General features: G+C 47.7%; 1 protein-coding gene across 2 annotated transcripts in view; it reads right to left on the reverse strand.

The window, feature by feature from the left end:
* The window catches only part of HSF5 (heat shock transcription factor 5), a 69,200-nt gene that overhangs the window by 199 nt on the left and 48,519 nt on the right, over nucleotides 1-20,482 (reverse strand). The gene's annotated exons all lie outside the window — the stretch shown is intronic.

The following is a 20,482-nucleotide window of genomic DNA, read 5'->3' on the forward strand; positions in this document are numbered from 1 at the left end:
GGTTCTCAAGTCTCTTCTCATCTACGTTCTGGGAGCTGGTATAAAATGTAGCCACAGCCAGCATAAACCTCAAGAGTTTGCTGGCCATTGTCTAGGAATACCAAGTGCTCAGACTTTGGGCACCTGCACCTTTCTAAACAATTTTTATCTGACATACACCTATCTAGACTGAGGTGAAACATTTCACAGCTGATTGTTAGTTTATTTGTGCTGCCACATGCCAGAATTTTAGTCCTTAGGCATCTACTGTTTCCTGCTCTCTCCTACAATACAAATGAAGTGTCCACAACCATCCTGTACACAGAGGTCAGTTAGGAAAAGCATAAGCAGAGTTCAAAATCAACCATATACTGTCCTCAAATGAAGATAACTTCGGAAAAACATGGACCAATGTTCCTCTCCGAAACTTACATTTCTTAAGCAGAGTGAAGATATTCTGGATGTACCCTTGGGCTAGATTAAGGCATAGGCTCTGTAAATGCCATGGGCCCCAGCTCCTGGAGTCATGTGATTACATCAGAAATTCATCTTTAAAAAATGAAAGAGTTTCCTAGCCCTCAAAGTAGGAAAGAAAAACTTGAAAATATGATTCAAATGTATTGATGCAGTGAAGTCAACAGACAAGACTTACCTGTACTGTAATTGCTGTTCTTTAAGATGAGGGTGCAGAAATGTATTCCACTCAGGTGTGCGTGCGAAAGGGCATTAAAGTCAAAGAACTTCCTTAGCAGTATCTGTAGGGGTGGCATGCATGCTCTGGTCCTGAGCTACTCCCCAGGCTATTTAAGGGCAGCACCACGCTGACCCTCCCTCGGTTCCTCCACACCAAACATCAAGAATTTAGACTCCAATGCTGAGGGGCCGGAGAGTGGATCGTGGAATACCCATTGCCATGGATCCACAGGATCAGTGCTATGTCCTCAACTTTGGCACAATCATTTGGAGGAGCCCCTTTGATGTGCCCAACTCACAGGGGGTCCTAAGCTTCCTTCAGGGTAGGCCACGCAGCCTCACCACTTCCTGAGACTGAACCTCTGAGCTTTAGCACTCCTGCTTCACACGGTGAGCTCTGCTCAGCAAGTCCAACTCAGATAGATTCCTGGTAGAAACTTGTACTCTCTTCAGGAATTAATGCACCTCACCAAGCATTTACAGTGACACTCAAGCAGTATTTTCCAAACAGTAGGGCTTATTAAGTCAACTGGAATACAGCATAGAAAACCCTTAGGTCAACACAGAGAAATAAAGGTTAAAGCATTCTGGTTAGCCCCAAGTCCTAGCCAAGCTGTACTAAAACTCAATTTTCAGGTTCTGTCTGTCTCTCTCAGGAAATGTCTATATGTACAGCGCATCTGGTGAAGACACTCTCCAGCACAGAGCGTCTTCACCAGATGCACTTCAGCTGTATCGGTACAGCTGTGCCCGCTCGAGCGCTGTACATAGCACTGTGCACACAAACACTTATGTAAGTGTAAGTATGTTGCTCAGGAGGGTGGTTTATTCACAACCCTGAGCAACATAAATTATGCTAACACAGGCTGTAGATATAGCCTCAGTCTGACCTCCTTAATCAGTTCCCAGATGAGAGAGCCCCTCAGCTTCCTCCAGAAGCCAACACTTTATCCTCCACTTCCAATTCTTTGTCCTTGAGCTGGGGTCTTTCCTCAGCATCCCTGTTTAGAGGCAGGGAAATCCATCTTTCTCTGGGTCATTGGTTGCTATGGATCAATGGCCTGGTGATTGGGTTTTCCACTGTCTCCTCAGCCAGTCCTTTTTAATGACCCATTCAGGCTCAGAAAGCTAGATATCTCACTCACACACACACACACACACACACACACACACACACACACACACACACACACACACACACACACACACACACACACACACACACACACACACACACACACCCCTATGTCTCTTAGCCTGCCCTCAGAGCAAACATGGTCCTTTTTTCCCCACCGGGTCATGCAAAATATAAGGGAAACTGAGGCACACAGAGATTCATAAAAATATTACAGAAAATTCCCACTCTATCACACACAGCTGCTCCCACATCTCAAAGAACAATTGTTACAATACAGGTAAGTAACCGTTTTTTTCTTTTTCAAGTGGTTGCAGATGTATTCCACTGAGGTGGCTCACAAACAGTATCAGAAGGAGATGGACTCGGAGTTTAATTAAGAAGTGCCTGCAACACTGTCTTCCCAAAATTCACATCTAAAGGTAATAATTGGAGATATACCAATCTCCTAGAACTGGAAAGGACCTTGAGTCCAACCCCCTGCCTTCACTAGGAGGACCAATTTTTTGCCCCAGATCCTGAAGTGGTCTCCTCAAGGACTGAACTCACAACCCTGGGTTTAGCAGGCCAATGCTCAAACCACTGAGCTATCCCTCCCCCTCCTGAGCACAGCTGATCTGGATGCAGTCATAATAGCATAATTGTTTGGTAAACGTATGTATGGAAAACCAAGTAGCAGCCCTGCATATGTCCAATATTGTAATATCGCTGAGAAATGTGATTGAAGCTGTTTCTGACCTCTTCAAATGAGTTCTTAACCTGTGCAGAGGTGAAAACCAAGCCACCACATAAGTCGTTGTAATACAGGATGTTATCTACCAGGAAATCATCTGCACCAAAACCACTTGACCCATCATACAATCCACAAAAGAAACAAAAAGATGAATGGAATGGCTTACTTCTTTCCAAGTAAAATGCTAAACATTGTCTCACATCCAAGGAATGAAGACATTGTTTGTCAGCACTTGAATGAGGTTTGGGAAAAAATACAGGTAAGTGACTAGTCTGGTTAAGATGAAATTGTGATGCCACCTTACACAAAAACTCAGGATGAAGTCTCAAAGCAATCTTGTCCAGTAAAAACTACGTATATGGAGGGTTTGTCATTAGGGCCTGCAGCTCACTAACTTTTCTCACAGAAGTTATGGCCACAAGAAATGCTTTATTTTGGCATAGTAGAGACATAGAACAAGTTGCCAAGGGCTCCAATGGAAGTACCATGAGTAGGGTCCTTCCATATGAACAGCCGTGAAAAACATATCACAGACTGTGAAATCTGGTCTTTTGTGTACTTTTACCCTATATTATACAGATTTCACAAGGGAGACCAGTGTTTCTTAAACTGGGGGTCCCAACCCAAAAGAGGGTTGTGGGGAGGGGTCAAGGTCACTGAAGGGGGGATTGTGTTATTGCTACCTTTATTTCTGTGGTGCCTTCAGAGCTGGGCGGCTAGAGAGCACGTTGCTGGCCAGCTGCCCAGCTCTGAAGGTAGCGATGCACCCTGCAGCAGCACAGAAGTAAAGGTGGCAATATCCTGTCATGACACCCTTATTTCTACACTGCTGCTGGCAGTTGCGCTGCCTTCAGAACTGGGCTCCCAGCCAGCGGCCACAGAACTTCCTGCAGCTGAGGGAGGTTCCTGGAGGTGAGTCTGACCCAGCCCTGGGAATGGGCCCTGCAGGGGAAGAGGAAGTCCTGTCACTCACCAGCCTGGTTAGGACCAGCAGCTGGAGCCCGGCATACAGTAGGAGCTTTCAGCCAGGGTGCCCTGAGCCCTGCCCCTCCCCGAGCCCAATGCCCCAGCGCTCAGGGGTTAAAGAGGCCTTGGGCTAGCTGTGTGGGTGGGGGAGGTGACCATAGGACCCCCCCACAACATCGCCCACCTGTAAGGCCAGCCCTGTCCCCTCCACAAAGTGAAGCCCCCTCCATACTATGCCACCCTCACTTCTGTGCTGCTGCTGGAGGCGGCAAGAGAGCAGTGGCTGTTGGCCAGGCGCCCAGCTCTGAAGGCAGCTCTGCCACCAGCAACAGCACAAAAGTAAGGGTGGCAATATCGCAAACTCCCCTCCACATTACATCCTTTTGGGTTGGGACCCCCATGATTACAACACTATAAAATTTCAGATTTAAGTCTCTGAAATCATGAAATTTATTATTTTTAAAATCCTATGACTGTGAACTTGACCAAAATTGACCATGAATTTGGTAGAGCCCTGGCCAAAACAGGGTTATGGTCCCACTGAGAATCAATTCCTTCACTGGTGGAAAGAGACAAGTGAGCCCTTTCAGAAATCTGACTACCAAAGAGTTCAAGAAGATTGATTTTCCCTTGAACTGGAGGATGTAAAACCAAAACTGAATGACAAACCAGATGACTGGAGGTATAACAAGTATTCCACAATGTTCTGAACACACAACTGCATTGTTGAGTCCCCCAGACAAGGGACCAGATGGAAAAATGATTCCATTTTGCCACATAGGGAGTCCTAATAGAGGGCTTTCTACTGTTCAGTAGAAATTGTCAAACAGCTTCAGAACAGGGCTTCTCTTGTCTAGCCACACAGCATCCATGCTGGGAAGTGTAGACTGTTCAGCGCAGGATGTGAAATCTGACCACGGTATGAAATCAATAGATCGGGACAAGGAAGAGGAATGGATGGAAGAACAGAAAGACTGAGGAGATTGGAAAACCAACACTGTCTCAGCCAAACTGATGCAATGAGAATCAGTCTGGCATGATCCATCCTTAGCCTGAGCATTACCTAAGGAATGGGAGCAAAGTATACATCTGAGCTGATCCCCAACTCAGATGAAATGTGTCTGTCATGGAATCCAGACTGAGAGCAAACAGATGGCACTTTTTGTAGTCCTTCATTGCAAACAGGTTAACAGCAGGAATACACCATTCTCTGAATATGTACCTCAGCACACTGCTCTTCAGAGATCATTCGTGATTCTGAGAGAAATTCCTGCTGAGATGATCAGCCACGTGATTCTGGGCACTTGGTAAATGAACGGCTGTGAGAATGAAGTTCTCTTCAATGCAGAATTGGCAGAAATTTACTGCCTCCTGACAAAGCTGATAGGAGTGGTCTCCCCTGTTTGTTCACATAATACATTGCTGTGGTGTTTTCGGTGAGTATGTGAACCACTATGCCCCTGATCTGTGCATCCTTGTGTGCATTGTAAGCGACAAGAAGTTCTGGAGAAAATAATATACAAAACTGAATTGCTTGCAAAATTATAAAGTGAAACACTTTATACACCCACTCCTATAATAAACCCCTAGTCTCTGGATGAGTTACTAAGGTCTTCAAATCATGATTTAAAGACTTCAAGTTACAGAGAAGCCACCATTTACACTAGTTCAAACCTGCAAGTGACCCATACCCTATGCTGCAGAGGAAGGCCAAAAACCCCAGGGTCTCTGCCAATCTGATCTGGAGGAAAAACCATCCAAGACAGATGGCTCTCCAGCATCTTTTGGAAAACTTCCAGTGAAGGAGCTTCTACAAGTTTGTTCCATCATCCTACTGTTCTTGCAGTTAGGAAGTTATTCTTGAGATTTAATCTAAATCTGCTATGCAGTAGTTAGAATCCATTGCCTCTTGTCCTGCCCTCTGTGGCAAGAGAGAAATTTTCTCCATCTTTTTTATGGCAGCCTTTCAAGTATTTGAAGATCGCTATCATATTCACCCACTCCTTTAATCTCCTCTTTTCCAAACTAAACATAGCCAGTTCCTTTAGCCTTTGTTTATATGGCTTGCATTCCATTCCTTTGATTATCTTTGTTGCTCGCCTCTGGATCCTTTCCAGTTTCTCTACATCCTTTCTATACGTTGGTGAACAAAACTGGACACAGTACTCCAGCTGAGGCCTAACCAGCACAGAGTAGAGCGGTACTGTTACCTCCCGTGACTTGCATGCTATGACTCCCTAAAAGTCTCAGTCAATGGCACATTATTGAGGGAGGTGATGAAAACTATGTGGGTTCAAGTCAAGTGTTCAGGAGGATCTCTGTTAGCACATAGCAGGTATGTATACAGTCCAAAACCCACTTGGCCACTGTGAAGGCATTGGTTGTCCTGTTATCTATTTCGCTAAGAGTCTTGGTGAGGCTCTAAGTGATGTAGTCCACAGGGCCGGCTATGGCTTTTTTGCCGCCCCAAGCAAAAAAAAAAAAAAGCAGCAAACCTGCGGGGCGTCCGGAGCAGCAGAGCAAAAAAAACCGTGCAGGGCGGCCGGAGAGCAAGTGCAGGGGGACTCCCAGTGCTGCAGACATGTCCCGGGCAGCGAGGGGGAGGGGGAAGGAGTGGGCGGGAAGAGAGAGGGGGGCAGCCGGAGCTTCCACCGTGCCGCCTGCTGGGAGGGCGCTGCGCCGCTGCAGTCGGTGGGGAGGGAAGGTTGCGGGCTGCCCTGCCAGGCTTGCTACAGACCTAGCACCAGCTGGGGCAGACGGAGGGCGCAGCCTGCTTCCATCAGGGTGTTCCCCTCCTCGGCGCCGCTGCCCCCTACAGGGCGTCCGGAGCAGCGAACCAAAAAGAAAACAAAAACAAAAAAACCTGCAGGGTGGCCGAAGCGGCCAAGCCAAAAAAAAAAAAGTATTTGAGGGAATGCTGCCCCTTAGAATCTGCCGCCCCAAGCACGAGCTTGCTCGGCTGGTGCCTGGAGCTGGCCCTGATAGTCCAGTACATGTAAACGGACACTGCTCTAAGCACACCTAGTGTTTGGAGTTTTACTTTGGCTATGGAAGAAAGGGGTTTGGGGGAAAAAAACAGGAGGATGAATAGACTGGCTAATGTGAAACTCTGAGACAACCTGAGAAGGAATTCTATTAAACCTTCTTTTGCCAGGGCCTCTGAAACCAGGGTATGGTTTCATAAGCCAAGGCAAAAGGGAATACTCAGGGTCCCTCAGAATAATGGTGGAGAAAGTAACTCCATTTATGTCAATGTCATTTAGTGGGAATAGTGTTCCAGCCTGTCCATGAATGTAGACTCCTGAGAAGCAAAAAACTCTGGCATTGTTAACTTTTCCAGTACAGCCCAAGCTGATGCTCGTAAATTGGCCTCTGTGGTCTAAGAGGGCCCACATAACAATGAAGTAGTATCCTTTGCGGTTTATGTACTCATGTTCTCCTTGAGGAGGGCAAATTATGGGTCCATGAGTCCCGTCAATTGCCCTGGAGCAGTAAGGAAACCCTATTCTTTCAGCCAGCAATTACCTCTGGAATATCTTTACTGCCCATCACACACGGGGTAAACCACACACCTGACTGTCTCAGATACCTCCATCACCACTTTACCCACAGTTGACTTTCCAACTCTAAACTGGTTGACAATGGATCTGTAGCAGTTCAGGGTAGCCAGCTTCCAGATGGTTACGGCAACACACTTCTGAACCAGCAACGGTGGCCTCAGTTGTGTCTCTACACTAGAGGGTGGGAGCAAGCTGTTCACAAAGCTCCAGAAATTTAGCTTTCTTCATGCGAAAGTTCTGGTCTCACTGCTGTTCAATCCAGATCTACAGGAAAATGTGACCCACCAGTCTGTGCTTCTACATAGGGGGCACCAGCGACTATACCAATTGTACTGAGCAGCATCTGCCAGTGCGAGTCTGCCATGCCAGGGTGGTACTCCTCCTTCTCCATCAGGAAATCCATCAGGTATCTTGGGTGGGACAGAAAACACTACTGAAATGTCCACCAGCACCTAACAAATGCTCTGCCCGTTTCCTGACACAGGAGTGAAAGCGCAAGCAAGAGAAGTTCTTCAAAAGGTGCCTCCATGTTGCTAGCTCCAGTAGCTGGGAGCGCACAGACCAAAATGACTGCTCAACGGACTGTATTGGTAGGCTGTTCAAACTTCCTGTAGTCTGCAGGGTAGGCAGTACAGTTTTCTCACAGTGCATCACGATCATGGGGCTAGAGTGGCCACAGTTTTGGAAGGAGCTAAGGACTTTGGGATATGGTTGATTTGTCTCAGGTCTGCGCGCTGCAGTGTGAATGCCAGAGCCCCCAAGTTTGAGCACGAGTTAGAAAATTCTTAATGTAGGATTAAAAAACAGTGTAGGCGCTCAAGCCCAAGGTTCCCTAACATGGGTCGGCCTACTCAAGTCCCACTAACCCCTGGGTTTACACTGCAACACAAGAGAGCTGGTGGCCATGGGCTCAGAGGGAGGGCCCATCAATCAGTTAGCACTAGATTGAGATCCAAAGAGGAGGCGTTCTTTGATTGGAAGAAAGGCATAGGCAAGTTCTTTGAGAAATATTGTCACAGTAGGGTGAGAAAATATGTGGGCCTGTAGCAGAGGCTATTCACTGCTTGAGAGAGAATGAGTGATCCAAAATACTGTGGATTGTCGCTTGCAGAGGAGCATAATTTTGTCATGCAAAAACAAATAAAGAATATTTTCCATTTGGCTCAATAAGTTCATCTCATTGTGGGCTTTCTACTTTGGTACAGAATATCTAGGACTGCCACAGAGCGGTCCTTTTCAGTAGTGGTCAGCCAGATAACATCCAGGCTATCAGTTGTAGACACTCTGGCTCTAGCTGAAGAACTGGGCTGTTGCTCTGAGACAGTAGCAGTGAGTGGAGCCGGTAGGGTTATTAGCTTCCAAATGGAGTCTCACTAGTTCAGGCATGTCGCTAAAAGGCACGTAGTGTAGCCAAAGCCTTAGTTTGTGACAAGTTGGAGTGTGAATCTAGCCTGACAGCACTAGCCTGCCATGGACTAACTGTCCATGTGCACTCTGCTGGTGCGCCTATTAACAGTTTGTTAATACACTTTGATCTAATTCTCTTTGAAATGGGACTTGATCAAAGTGTATTAAAAAACTCTGTGTGTGTCAGCAGGGTCCACACCAACAGATAGTCCCCAGCAAGTTAGTGCTGGCAGAGTAGATTCACACCCCAGCTTGCCTCTAAGATAAATGTTCATGTAGGCAAGCCCTGTTCATGCTGCTACAAAATCTGACTACTGCTTGCAATTTTAAGCCAGCGAGTCTTTCCTTACTAGTGCACTTTTTCTTCTGTCACATGGTTTCTAAAGCCCTCAACCGAATTCCTTGTTTGCCTATTAATCATCCCATGTAAGTGAAACATTGCCCTAAAGTGCAGATTGAGTGGGGAGCCTCTGGGTGGGGACTGTGGATCCCCATGAACTGTCCACAATTGAAACAAACAGCCTAGTAGACTTTCAGAAAGTTTTAGTTCTGTTCACATAAAAGGCTAATGACCATCTGACAACTAACATATGGACTGCCAAGTCTGATGTAGTTTTGAGGGGAAAAATTGGGATATGGATGGTCTTGTTTATATGAAATTGAGAAGACACCTTGGGTCAGAACTTGGTATGTAGTCACAATACTTTGTCCTTTAAAACACTGTAAAAGGCGGCGGCAGTGGAGGGGAGGGATCTGCTACTAAAGCCTCCAATTCTCCAACCCTCCAAGCAGAAGTTATGGCTACCAAGAAAACTGTTTAAATAGCTAGGAGAAGCAGCAAACATGTAGCCAATGGTTCAAAGGGGTGTTTCATAAGGCAATTAAGAACGAGGTTCAAGTCCCATAGTGGATCAGGTTCTCCAATCTGTAGAAAGAGGTTCATCAGTCCTTTCAGAAACCTTACGGTCCCAGGGGTAAGAAAAAACTGAAAAACCTTCTACCAGTGAGTGAAAGGTATAGCGCCACCAAGAGGACCTTAAGAAAACTCTTAAGGAGACCAGATCTTTTCAATTCCAACAGGTAAACTAAAACTGTGGGAAGAGGAGAGTGAACAGGAGAATCTTGATGATGGGAATACCAGTGGTGAAGACTCTTCCATTTCTGAAGTATTTCATGTAAATGTCTTTCTACTATGTAACAATATTTGTTGCACCTCTGTTGAACAGGAAGTCTCTATCCCCAAGAAGCATCAAGGAGTCACACCTGAAGTCGCAGAATTTCTAATCCGGGATAAAGTAACAAACTAGTCTCCTGAGACAACAGGTAATGTCTCAGCAGTGGACAAGAAGTGAGTCAAATCAGGTCAGGATACCAAACTTGTCTTGGCCACGTCAGTGCAATCAAAATGACTATGGCTTTGTGCTTCTTTATCTTGTTCAAAACTTGGAAGAACAACGGTGTTGGTGGATACTTGTAAAGTAGGCTCTCTGCCCAGGAAATAAGGAAAACATTTCCTAAACCCACTCTGGAAACCCCCAAGGTAAAAATATGGTGCTGAGGACTCATAATGCCCCATTTGTAATTATTGGAGAACTACCTGCTGAGGTCATCGCTGTGGTATTCTGTATAGTAGGGAGGTAAGAAACTGAGATCACTATTTGGTTGTCTATGCACCAATTCCAGCAGTTTACTGCTCCAGCACAAGTGAGAGGGAACACGCCCTGTCTGACCATTGATGTAAAACATGCAGGCCACATGGCCTGTCATCAGGGCCGGTGCAACCATTTAGGCAACCTAGGCGGTTGCCTAGGGCACTAGGATTTGGGGGGGGTGCCATTTTCTTTGGCAGCGACCGCAGAGGCCGGATCTTCGATTGCCCCGGTCGCCGCCGGCATTTAGGCGGAGGGAGCTGGGGCAAGGGAGCGTGGGGAGGGCCCCCTGCAGCAAGTAAGTGGGGGGGGAGCGGCACGCAGGGGAACTCCCCACCCCAGCTCCGCCTCCTCCTCGAGCACGCCGTGGCTGCTTCACTTCTCCCGCCTCCCAGGCTTGCGGCGCCTAAGCTGATTGGTGCTGCAAGCCTGGGAGGCGGGAAAAGTGAAGGCATGCTTGTGCTCATGCCCGGAGCAGGGGTGAGCTGGGGGGGTGCCTCAGGGTGAAGAGCTACTGTGGGGGGGAGAGGGGCACCTCAGGACGGAGGGGGGGAGCTGCCACGGGGGCAGGGGGGCACCTCAGGGTGGAGGTGCGGGGGGTGGAAGGTGGAAGTTTCGCCTAGGGCGTGAAACATCCTTGCACCAGCCCTGCCTGTCATGTTCTTGAAGGATTTGACTTTGATCAGAGAAAGAAGGTGAATACAAGCACTTCTCACTGCTCTCAACTCTAGAAGGTAATAATTGGAGATATACCAATCTCCTAGAACTGGAAGGGACCTTGAAAGGTCATCAAGTCCAGCCCCCTACTTCACCAGCAGAGCCAATTTTTGCCCCAGATCCCCAAGTGGCCCCCTCAAAGATTGAACTCACAACCCTGGGTTTCGCAGGCCAATGCTCAAACCACTGAGCTATCCCTCTCTTGTGATGAAGAAGCCTCTCTTGTGATGACTATTTGTCCTGGATTGTGTCTGACCTCAGATGCACACCCTATCCCAAGAAGGATGGGTCTGATGGTATGACGATAGTAGGAGGATCTTAAATTGCAGGAATCATGAAAAGATCTGCTGTACTGGTGTCAAAGTGGATTTCTCAAGATTGAGTTGGAGGTCTAAACTGTGGAATAGTGACCTTGTCACTTTTACTGCTGACAATACCTCCTGATAAGAGGGACTTCTGAGCAACCAATCGTTGAGATAAGGGATAACGATTATCCCCATAAGACATAGGTGGGCAGCTACAATTACCATGATCTTTAAGAATACCCCTGGGGCAGAGGTGAGGCCAAAAGGGACAGTGCAATACTGGTAGTGGTCGCAGTTGACTACAAAGTGAAGAAATCTCGTGTGAGAGGGATGAATCGTGACATGAAAATAAATGTCTTCAAGGTTGACAGTCAGAAACTAACTCCCAGAATCAATGGAGGGAATTATAGCTGCAAGAGTCCCCATCCTGAATTTCAGCTGTTTCACATATTTGTTAAGACATCTGAGATCTAATATTGGCCTCCATCCCCTGTTCTTTTTGGAAACCAGAATGTAGTTGGACTAAATCCCCTTTTCCCCTGAGCTATACTGGAATGAGTTCTGTAGCTCCTAAGCGTAGAAGAGAGGCAACCTGTCTAAGCAATTGATCATGAGATGGGTCCCCGAAAAGGGATGGAGAAGCAGTGGTAGGAGGAAGGGATGGAAGTGAAGGGGATGGAGTAACTGGACCTTATGACATCCAAAACCCACTTGTTGGATGCTATGGCCTGACATGCAGGTTGAAATTGGGAGAGATGGTATCCAAATGGGGGATGAGAGAGGATGGAATAGTGCAGTCATCCCTGTGGAGTGGGTGGGTCAGACTCTCAACCAAGTCATCAAAATTGGATGGCTGGGATGAAGTAGCTGTGGCAGTAGCTGGCTTCTTGGAATATTTTGGTTTCTTAGTTGGAGGTTCAGGAGGTCTACAGAAAGTAGAAAAAAGTGAGCTGGGAGAGATCTCTGGGCTGTATGACACCGGCTAAATTTTCTTTTATTCACAGGTGTATAGATCCCAAGAGATCAAAGTGTTGCCCTCAAATCCTTCAAACTGTGATGGGAATTGTCAGTAGAATTCAAAAACAAAAAACTTGTGACTGTCAAAAGGAAAGTCCTCTACAATAGATTGTACCTCCTAAGGTATCTGGACAGCTGGAGCCAAGATGGTCATCACATCATGATTGCAGTAGAAATGGACTGGGATGCAGTCTTAGCTGAGTCTAAGGAGGCCTGTAAATGTGTCTTGGCCAAGATCTGACCTTCATTTATGATGGCCTTCACAGTGCTTCTTTTGTGCACAATGTACCTTTTGTGACCAAAAAAATCAAGATGTTTCTGGTCCTTGGTATACAGTGTCTTTGGTGTTGTACTGCCTCCCATGTTTATTAACTGCAGAACCAAGGAATTCTATTTAAGATGTGAGAATAAAAATTCTGTCTCCTGGACCAGGACATAGTATTTCTATTGGCACACTTGCATGTAGGGAGTGCTGTTGCAGGAGTTCGCCAGATCATCTTGGCTGGCTCTAAAAGTGCCTCATTAATTGGAAGTGCCATATGTCTTGAAGCTGAAGCATGTAAAATCTCCAGGAGTTTATGATGGGAGTCCTGGATTTCCTAAATAGGAATATGAGGTGTATCCAGGATTCACTTCATCAGCTCATGGAACTATCAAAAGTCATCCACCATGGAAAGTGGTGGAGGCACTACAGCCTCATCTGGTGGTGATGATGAAATATTTGTGTGAAATGTTACTTTCCTTGTCAGTCCTTGCCTTCTGTTCTTTAAAGGTCTACTATAGCGGTTCTGATTAGTGAGGAGGGAGCGGGGCACAGGAGAATGAGGCTGCCTATGCTCCCTATGAGAGGGACTCAGGGCCCATAAAAATTGTTGGTGGTATAGGGCCCATGGATTGCAGTAAGACCATTGAGGAGGACCGTAGGGTATAAGAGGAGATAGCTACCATTGGTCATCTCAGCTGTTTGAAGGTGGAGGTCGCTTAGCCTCCCTTCTCTCTGTGTGCAGAGGAGAGTAATGTGTCTTCGAATAAATAAAACTCTTGAACAGAAAGCTATGAGTCCGAATCAGAGTCCTCTTCCACATAGATGATACCTATTCTCCCTGGATGACGGAAGTCAGAAAAGTAGAAGGTCTCAATGAAAAATGAGTAATTGTTGACCCAGAAGACCTTGGTACCAAGAAGTGCACAGTACGAGTAGGCAGTAGAGACTCTGGTTCATTGGAGACAAAGAAGTCCGTTGAGTATCTGAATTCCTGTGGTACTGGGGTATGTTGGAGGTCAGTATTGGTACTGAGGTAGGTACCTGTCTAGTCTGAATTGAAGGATGAACATGCCCAGGCACAGACTCTGATGTAATAGTCCCAAGAGTACCAAAGAGTCTGATGGCACTGATCTCCAAACAGGAGACATTACCAATGGAAGCAGGAGGATGACTTTGGTGTCAGGTTCTCCTTGGTAGAAGCATGACTCTTAGAAGCAGCCTTAGACATATTCACAGTACCAGAAACACTCAGAGCCTCAATAACACTCCTCTTGGGGTCTCAGGTGACCAAGGCTTCTTTGAAGGAGATCTAACACTCCTGCTCCCCTTGGTTGGTTATCCACCAATTTATAATGTGAGGCTCTCGGTACTTTTAGCATGGATGAAGATGTCTCAGCCCCCAGGGCTTTCAGTGACTGGCATCTTGAGGTGGCCAGAGTAGCAGCTGTCTTCTCCCTTGCAGGTCTCAGTGACTGAGATCCTAAGGTAGAAGGGATAGACTCCTTGAAGCTCTCAGTGACCAGGATCCTGGGGTAGACAGGGCATTCAGGGGTGTCCTCAGAGCATTGGTCTGAAGCCAGTTTTAAGGATTTCTCTACTCTCCCTGTTCTTATGAGATCTGATTTTAAATTAAGTATATATCTTCCACTTTGAGAGAATACAGGTATCCCCCAAACACTTCAGACTCTGAGAGCATCTGCCACTAACTAGGATCACCTCCCATCAGGAAAGACAATATTTAAAGACTGGAGATCTTGGCATAGCCCAGAAAACAAAAGTCCAAAATGACTCTGTAACTGGGGAAACACAAGTACAAGAAAACAGACAAACACCCAAATAAACTATCTACAACTATATACTAACTAACCTAACATTTTATAGGTAGGCCTTGCCTGAGTCATTAAACACACAGGAGAGGCCTCATTCTTTGGAAGATAGTATAGCGAGGTAAATGAATCTTCAGGCTGAAAACAGGACGTTTGTGCTAAATAAAGTAAGTAAATAGATCTATAGACTAAACAGACAGAATATCTGAGCCATCCAAAATAAGAGGGAGAACACCAAGGCAATCATTTACTACCAACAAGATAACAATGGACAAGATCGGTTAGAAATCTAGAGATGAGGTAAAGAGTACATTGAGCGTGGACAATGCATGGACAGAGCATGTTGCACAGGGATTGGTTCCTGCAAAATAACCAATCCAATCCAAAAATGTGTGATTCAATTCTTAGTAAATGCAAAGAGCTGTGTCATGTATATTAAGGGAGAGGGTTTCTGTGTAATTTTAGAGCTGTGATGTATCATAGAATCATAGACTATCAGGGTTGGAAGGGACCTCAGGAGGTCATCTAGTCTAACCCCCTGCTCAAAGCAGGACCAATCCCCAAATAAATCACCCCAGCCAGGGCTTTGTCAAGCCTGACCGTAAAAACCTCCAAGGAAGGAGATTCCACCACCTCCCTAGGTAACTCATTCCAGTGCTTCACCACCCTCCTAGTGAAAAAGTTTTTCCTAATATCCAACCTAAACCTCCCCCACTGCAACTTGAGACTATTACTCCTTGTTCTATCATCTGGTATCACTGAGAACAGTCTAGATCCATCCTCTTTGGAACCCCATTTCAGGTAGATGAAAGCAGCCATCAAATCCCCCCTCATTCTTCTCTTCTGCAGACTAAACAATCCCAGTTCCCTCAGCCTCTCCTCATAAGTCATGTGCTCCAGACCCCTAATCATTTTTGTTGCCCTCCGCTGGACCATTTCCAATTTTCCCACATCCTTCTTGTAGTGTGGGGCCCAAAACTGGACACAGTACTCCAGATGAGGCCTCACCAATGCCGAATAGAGGGGAATGATCACGTCCCTTGATCTGCTGGCAATGCTCCCACTTATACAGCCCCAAATGCCGTTAGCCTTCTTGGCAACAAGGGCACACTGTTGACTCATATTCAGCTTCTTGTCCACCATAATCCCTAGGTCCTTTTCTGCAGAACTGCTGCCTAGCCACTCGGTCCCTAGTCGGTAGCAGTGCATGAGATTCTTCCTTCCTAAATGCAGGAATCTGCACTTGTCCTTGTTGAACCTCATCAGATTTCTTTCGGCCCAATTGTCTAATTTGTCTAGGTCTCTCTGTATCCGATCCCTACCCTCCAGCGTATGCTCCCAGTTTAGTGTCATCTGCATCCACACCTCCTACATTTGAGTCTAATCAACTAAGCGTAGCATTGTTGTATGCCAAATAAAGATATGTGAGTGTCAAAGTCTGGAGCTGAACTGATTTCTTGGGAAGCAGAGTGGAAGGAAGTCTCAGGGGGAATCCCAACACACTAAAACACTCTGTAAAAGCAGGCATGTTTGATGCTCTGTCTCAGGCCGAAGAGAAGGAACTGAGAGCTGTTCACCTCTGCAGTCCTATACATCCTTGCTATTGGGCACAAGTAAAGCACATTTATGGGCCGAATGGGCACTATTACCAAAAAATTTCTGATCACAGGCTCAAAACAGTGGGACAGGGTGCATGCACACCTGAAGAGGAGCACCCATAGGGAAGAAGAAACAGAAATTACAGGCAAATATTTGAGTCTCAATTGCAAGGACATTTGACCTTCTCAGAGCATCTTTGGACCGTGGGTTCATCGAACTAGTGCAAAAGCTGATTAATGTGGATGATACCTACAGCTGAGTATCAGCCAGTAGTGTGTTACCACTCCCAAGTACAGTTTCAAGGAGATGCCATGATCTAGCTGAATAGGAAAGAACAAATTTATCAGATGACATACCGAAAGATGTGATTGTGGTGGGTATGACCACTGATATGTGAGAGGTAAGTGGGTGAGATAATATCTGTTATTGGATCAACTTTTGTTGGTTGCAGAGGCAAGCTTATGAGCTTCACAGAGCTCTTCTTCAGGTCTGGAAAAAGTAACCATAGTATCACAGCTAATCTGTGGGACAGACTGTTAAGAATACAGCATTAACACATGTTGCAAGAAACCATTTAAAATGAAGTGGCCAATTAATACCTCTGCAGTCATAGCACAAATGAGGGTTCGTGGGTTACTAATTGTAATGAGCCATAAAAACAGTGCCTTTGTTGAAAAAAATGGTTACCTACCTTTTCATAACTGTTGTTCTTCGAGATGTGTTGCTCATGTCCATTCCATCCTAGGTATTTGCACACCCACATGCACAGTCGGAGATTTTTGCCTTAGCAGTATCTGTAGGATTGGCTGTAGCGCCCCCTGGAGTGCCACGCTCATGTGTTGGTATATTAGATGCTGCTGACCCTACGCCCTCTCAGTTCCTTCTGGTTTGCAGCTCCGACAGAGGGGTAGAAGGGTGGGACATGAGCAACACATCTTGAAGAAAAGACGGTTACTCACCTTTGTAACTGTTGTTCTTCAAGATGTGTTGCTCATATCCATTCCAATTAGGTGTGTGCGCGCTGCGTGCACGTTCGTCGGAAGATTTTTACCCTAGCAACACTTGGTGGGTCGGCTGAGGCGCCCCCTGGAGTGGTGCCGGATATATACCCCTGCCGACCCATCCGCCCCTCAGTTCCTTCTTGCCGGCTACTCCGACAGTGGGGAAGGAGGGCGGGTTTGGAATGGATAGGAGCAACACATCTCGAGGAACAACAGTTACAAAGGGGAGAACCGTCTTTTCTTCTTTGAGTGCTTGCTCATATCAATTCCGATTAGGACTCCCAAGCCTTACCTAGGCGGTGGGGTCGGAGTGAGATGTCGCGGAATGAAGTACCGCTGAACCAAATGCCGCGTCATCTCTGGACTGCTGTACTAGTGCATAGTGGGAAGCGAAGGTATGCACAGATGACCAGGTCGCTGCTCTACAGATCTCCTGGATGGGTACATGAGCCAGGAAGGCGGCACATGAAGCTTGAGCCCGAGTGGAGTGGGCTGTGAGGTGGCTAGTTGAAACGTGAGCCAAGTCATAGCAGGCACGGATGCATGAGCTCACCCAAGATGAAATTCGCTGTGAGGAGACCCTTCATCCAGTCTGCCACCACTACAAACAGCTGAGGTGTCTTTCGAAAAGGCTTTGTTCACTCGATGTAAAAAGCGAGAGCCCTACGAACATCCAGAGAGTGCAGCTGTTGCTCTCGACGTGAGGAGTGCGGTTTCGGAAAGAAGACCGTGAGGAAGATGTCCTGGTTGATGTGGAAGGCAGACACCACCTTAGGGAGCTGTACCTTATCCTTGTGGAACACCATATACGGGGGATCCGCTGTGAGGGCCCGAAGTTCCGACACTTGCCTTGCCAATGTGATAGCGATGAGGAAGGCTGTCTTCCAGGAAAGGTACAGCAGGGAGCATTGGCTCAAAGGGAGCATTCATGAGCCTAGATAGAACTAGGTTGAGATCCCACGTAGGGGCCGGACGACGGACCTACGGGTACAAACGCTCTAGGCCTTTGAGGAACCTGGTGACCATAGGGTTAGAAAAGACTGAGGGTCCATTCTCTCCTGGATGGAAGGCTGAAATGGTTGCCAGGTGTACCTTGATGGATGAGACCGCTAGACCATGCTGCTTCAGGGACCAGAGATACTCCAGGATGGTGGGAACTGGTACCTGCATGGGGACAGCATTGTTCTGGGCACACCAGCAGGAAAAACGCTTCCACTTGGCCAGGTATGTGGACCTAGTGGAGGGTTTCCTGCTGCTCAGGAGCACCTGTTGTACAGAGGCAGAACAACGCAGCTCAGAGTGAGTTAATCATGCAGCATCCATGCCATGAGATGGAGGGACTGCAGGTGTGAGTGGCGTAGTCTGCCGTGCTCCAGAGTTATGAGGTCCGGCCACAGCGGTAGGGGAAGTGGTTCAGTCACCGACAGGTCGAGGAGCATGGTGTACCAATGCTACCTCGGCCACGCTGGAGCGATCAGGATTAAGTGAGCCTTGTCTCTTTGTAGCTTGAGGAGGACCTTGTGGACCAGTGGGAATGGAGGAAAGGCATAAAACAGATGGTCTTTCCAAGTTATCAGGAATGCGTCTGACAGGAAGCCCGGGGAGCGCCACTGGAGGGAGCAGAACACATGGCACTTCCAATTCTCGCGAGAGGCGAAGGGGTTTATGTGGGGAAACCCCCACTTCTGGAAAACAAAATGGATAACGTCCGGACGAATTGACGACTCATGAGCTAGGAAGGATATGCTGAGGTGATCTGCCAAGGTGTTCTGGGCTCCTGGGAGAAAGGACGCCACCAGATTGATTGAATGGGCTATACAAAACTCCCAGAGATGTATGGCTTCCTGACAAAGAAGGGAGGACCGTGCTCCACCTTGCTTGTTGATGTAAAACATGGCCGTTGTGTTATCTGTGAAGACTGTAACACAACGGCCCTGGAGAAGTTCGCGGAACACCTGAGATGCAAGGCGTACTGCCCTCAGTTCCCTCACGTTGATGTGCAGGATTTCTTCCTGCGCAGACCAAAGGCCTTGCGTACGGAGCCCCGCAAGGTGGGCACCCCAGCCTAGAGATGACGCGTCTGTGGTCAGGGCTAGTGAAGGCTGTGGGGCATGGAATGGCATCCCTGCACAGACCAGGGAGGGGTTCATCCACCAAGTCAGCAAGGTTAAGATGTCCTTCGGCACAGTGAGAATCGTGTCCAGGCTGTCTCGGCCCGGCCGGTACACTGAGAAAAGCCAGGTCTGAAGTGGACGGAGGCATAGTCTGGCATGTTTGGTCACGAAAGTGCAGGAGGCCATGTGGCCTAGGAGACCGAGACACGTGCGAACTGTCGAGATCGGGAAGCTGTGGAGGCCTTGAATTATTGCTACCATTGCCTGAAAGCGGGGCTGCGGTAAGCACGCCCTGGCGAGATTTGAGTCTAGGATCGCTCCAATGAAGTCTATTCTCTGTGTGGGCACCAGAGTGGACTTTTTGGTGTTGAGCATAAGGCCAAGTTGCTCGAACAGTTCTCTGACGAGATGCAGGTGATGCCGCACTTGCGTCTCGGATGGACCTCGAATAAGCCAATCGTTGAGGTATGGGAAGACTTGTATGCGACGTCGATGGAGTGAGGCCGCGAAAACAGCCATACACTTCATGAAGACTCTTGGCGCCGTGGAGAGGCCAAATGGAAGGACTGCAAATTGGAAATGCTGCTGGTTGACCACAAAGCGAAGGTATCACCGGGTAAATCGCTATGTGGAAGTACGCGTCCTTCATATCGAGGGCGGCATACCAGTCTCCAGGATCCAGGGAAGGGATAATGGTTCTCAGGGATACCTTGCGGAACTTCAACTTTACCATGAATTTGTTGAGTCCGCGCAGGTCCAGGATGGGCTGCAGACCCCCCTTTGCCTGGGAATTAGGAAGTAGCGGGAGTAAAACCCCTTGCCCCTCAGGTCCTTCAGGACCTCTTCTACTGCTCTGATGTCTAGGAGCATCTGCACTTCCTGTAAGAGGATTTGCTCGTGAAAGGGGTCCCTGAAGAGGGACGGGGAGCGGGGTGGGCGAAACAAACTGAAGATGGTATCCAAATTCCACCGTGCGTAGGACCCAACGATCTGAGGTCACATGGGACCATGCAGGGAAGAAATAGGAGAGACGGTTGCGGAAGGGTGGGAAAGGATCTGGAAGGAGACTGGTGCTCCGTCCTCAAGCGCACCTTCAGAAGTTTTACTTGGGCCCCGCCGGTGGCTTTGGGGGGCCCTGATTCTGGCCTCCTTGGGGTCAGATTGTCTCCTATGGTTACCCCAGCCACGCCTTCTAGTGAAGTCCTGCCGCAGCCGAGGGTTAGGGTAGGTGTGTTGAGGCTGAGGGCAGAAAGGTCTGCATTGAGTTACTGGGGTATGCATCCCCAGTGAGCGCATTATGACTCGGTTGTCCTTGAGGCTCTGAAGCCTGGGATCTGTTTTAACCAAGAACAAGTCTTGGCCCTCGAAGGGCAAGTCCTGAATTGTCTGTTGAAGTTCTGGTGGAAGGCCGGACACCTGTAGCCAGGAGATGCATCGCATGGCCACTCCCGAGGCTAGAGTTCTGGCCGCCGAGTCCGCCGCATCTAAGGACGCCTGAAGGGATGTCCTTGCCACT

This window comes from Mauremys mutica, chromosome 19 (genome assembly GCF_020497125.1).
Source record: "Mauremys mutica isolate MM-2020 ecotype Southern chromosome 19, ASM2049712v1, whole genome shotgun sequence".
Classification (NCBI taxonomy): domain Eukaryota; kingdom Metazoa; phylum Chordata; order Testudines; family Geoemydidae; genus Mauremys; species Mauremys mutica.